Source organism: Triticum dicoccoides, chromosome 1B, assembly GCF_002162155.2.
Source record: "Triticum dicoccoides isolate Atlit2015 ecotype Zavitan chromosome 1B, WEW_v2.0, whole genome shotgun sequence".
NCBI classification, from domain to species: Eukaryota; Viridiplantae; Streptophyta; class Magnoliopsida; order Poales; family Poaceae; genus Triticum; species Triticum dicoccoides.
Genome location: NC_041381.1, coordinates 585,924,087 through 585,927,918, shown reverse-complemented (window position 1 = coordinate 585,927,918; position 3,832 = coordinate 585,924,087).

Genomic DNA, 3,832 nt, shown 5'->3' with positions numbered 1-3,832 from the left:
CTTGAACCATTCAATAATTCAGACTTGTGTTTCATCAAGTAAATATTCTCAACATCTACTCAAATCATCCGTGAAGTAAGAACATAACGATATTCACTGCATGCCTCAGCACTCATTGGACTGCACACATCAAAATGTGTTGCTTCCAACAAGTTGCTATCTTGTTCCATTTTACTAAAACTGAGGCTTTTCAGTCATCTTGCCTATGTGGTATGATTTGCATATCTCAAGTGATTCAAAATCAAGTGAGTCCGAACGGTCCATTTGCATGGAGTTTCTTCATGCATATATACCAATAGACATGGTTCGCATGTCTCAAACTTTTCAAAAATGAGTGAGTCCAAAGATCCATCAACATGAAGCTTCTTCATGCGTTTTATACCATTTTGACTTACATGGCAGTGCCACAAGTAAGTGGTACTATCATTACTATCTTATATCTTTTGGCATGAAAATGTGTATCACTACGATCGAGATTCAATAAACCATTCATTTTAGGTGCAAGACCATTGAAGGTATTATTCAAATAAATAGAGTAACCATTATTCTCCTTAAATGAATAACCGTATTGCGATAGACATAATCCAATCATGTCTATGCTCAACGCAAACACCAATCTCGGTGGTAGAGGGAGCGTGTGATGCTTGATCACATCAACCTTGGAAACACTTCCAACACATATCGTCAGCTCACCTTTAGCTAGTCTCTTTTATTTCATAGATTTTTTATTTCGAGTTACTAACACTTAGCAACTGAACCGGTATCTTAATACCCTGGTGCTACTAGGAGTACTAGTAAAGTACACATTAACATAATGTATATCCAATATACTTCTATCGACCTTGCCAGCCTTCTCATCTACCAAGTATCTAGGGTAATGCTGCTCCAGTAGCTGTTCCCCTTATTACAGAAGCACTTAGTCTCGGGTTTGGGTTCAACCTTGGGTTTCTTCACTAGTGCAGCAGCTGATTTGCCGTTTCATGAAGTATCCCTTCTTGCCCTTGCCCTTCTTGAAACTAGTGGTTTCACCAACCATCAACAATTGATGCTCCTTCTTGATTTCTACTTTCGCGGTGTCAAACATCGCGAATACCTCAAGGATCATCATATCTATCCCTGATATGTTATAGTTCATCATGAAGCTCTAGCAGCTTGGCGGCAATGACTTTGGAGAAACATCACTATCTCATTTGGAAGATCAACTCCCACTTGATTCAAGTGATTGTTGCACTCAGACAATCTGAGCACAAGCTCAACGATTGAGCTTTTCTCCCTTAGTTTGTAGGCTAAGAAAATTGTCGGAGGTCTTATACCTCTTGACGTGGGCACGAGCCTGAAATCCCAATTTCAGCCCTCGAAACATCTCATATGTTCCGCGACATTTCGAAAACGTCTTTGGTGCCTCTACTTAAACCATTTAACTGAACTATCACGTAGTTATCAAAACGTGTATGTCTGATGTTCACAACATCGACAAACGACGTTGGGGTTCAGCATACTGAGCGGTGCATTAAGGACATAAGCTTTCTACTGATCGCATAATCGCTACTATCAACTTTCAACTATATTTTCTCTAGGAACATATCTAAACAGTAGAACTATAGCGTGAGCTACGACATAATTTGCAAAAGGTCTTTTGACTATGTTCAGGATAATTAAGTTCATCTTATGAACTCCCACTTAGATAGACATCCCTCTGGTCATCTAAGTGATCACATGATCCGAGTCAACTAGGCCGTGTCCGATCATCACGTGAGACGGACTAGTCATCATCGGTGAACATCTTCATGTTGATCGCATCTACTATACGACTTATGCTCGACCTTTCGGTCTCCGTGTTCCGAGGCCATGTCTGCACATGCTAGGCTCGTCAAGTTAACCCTAAGTGTTTTCGCTGTGTAAAACTGTCTTACACCTGTTGTATGTGAACGTAAGAATACATCACACCTGATCATCACGTGGTGCTTAGAAGCGACGAACTGTAGCAACGGTGCACAGTTGGGGGAGAACACTTCTTGAAATTTTGTAAGGGATCATCTTATTTACTACCGTCGTCCTAAGTAAACAAGATGCATAAACATGATAAACATCACATGCAATCAAATAGAGTAGTGACATGATATGGCCAATATCATATAGCTCCTTTGATCTTCATCTTCGGGGCTCCATGATCATCTTGTCACCGGCTTGACACCATGATCTCCATCATCATGATCTCCATCATCGTGTCTTCATGAAGTTGTCACGCCAACGACTACTTCTACTTCTATGACTAACGCGTTTAGCAATAAAGTAAAGTAGTTTACATGGCGTTCTTCAATGACACGCAGGTCATACAAAAAATAAAGACAACTCCTATGGCTCCTGCCGGTTGTCATACTCATCGACATGCAAGTCGTGAATCCTATTACAAGAACATGATCAATCTCATACATCACATATATCATTCATCACATCCTTTTGGCCATATCACATCACATAGCATACCCTGCAAAAACAAGTTAGACGTCCTCTAATTGTTGTTTGCATGTTTTACGTGGCTGCTATGGGTTTCTAGCAAGAACGTTTTTTACCTACGCAAAACCACAACGTGATATGCCAATTGCTATTTACCCTTCATAAGGACCCTTTTCATCGAATCCGTTCCGACTAAAGTGGGAGAGACTGGCACCCGCTAGCCACCTTATGCACCAAGTGCATGTCAATCGGTGGAACCTGTCTCACGTAAGAGTACGTGTAAGGTCGGTCCGGGCCGCTTCATCCCACAATACCGTCGAAACAAGATTGGACTAGTAACGGTAAGCATATTGAACAACATCAACGCCCACAACTACTTTGTGTTCTACTCGTGCAAAGAATCTACGCAATAGACCTAGCTCATGATGCCACTGTTGGGGAACGTAGCAGAAATTCAAAATTTTCCTACGTGTCACCAAGATCTATCTATGGAGAGACCAGCAACGAGTAGAAAGAGAGTGCATCTACATACCCTTGTAGATCGCTAAGCGGAAGCGTTCAAGTGAACGGGGTTGATGGAGTCGTACTCGTCGTGATTCAAATCACCGATGATCAAGTGCCGAACGGACGGCACCTCCGCGTTCAGCACACGTACAGCCCGGTGAAGTCTCCCACGCCTTGATCCAGCAAGGAGAGAGGGAGAGGTTGAGGAAGACTCCATCCAACAGCAGCACAACGGCGTGGTGGTGGTGGAGGAGCATGGCAATCCCGCAGGGCTTCGCCAAGCACCACGGGAGAGGAGAAGAACTTGGGAGAGAGGGAGGGGCTGCACCAAAGGCATAAGGTGTGTTTGGGAGGCCCTCCTACCCCACTATATATAGGGATCCCAAGGGGGTGTGCGCCAGCCCCTAGGAGATCCAATCTCCAAGGGGGCGGCGGCCAGGGGAGGAGTCCTCCCCCCCAAGGCACCTAGGAGGTGCCTTCCCCTGCTGGGACTCTTCCTTTAGGGTTTCCCCAGGCGCATGGGCCTCTTGGGGCTGGTGCCCTTGGCCCATGTAGGCCAAGGCGCACCCCCTACAGCCCATGTGGCCCCCCGGGGCAGGTGGCCCCACCCGGTGGGCCCCCGGGACCCTTCCGGTGGTCCCGGTACAATACCGATGACCCCGAAACTTGTCCCGATGGCCGAAACAGGACTTCCTATATATAAATCTTTACCTCCGGACCATTCCGGAACTCCTAGTGACGTCCGGGATCTCATCCGGGACTCCGAACAACATTCGGTAACCACATACAAGCTTCCTTTATAACCCTAGCGTCATCGAACCTTAAGTGTGTAGACCCTACGGGTTCGGGAGACATGCAGACATGACCGAGA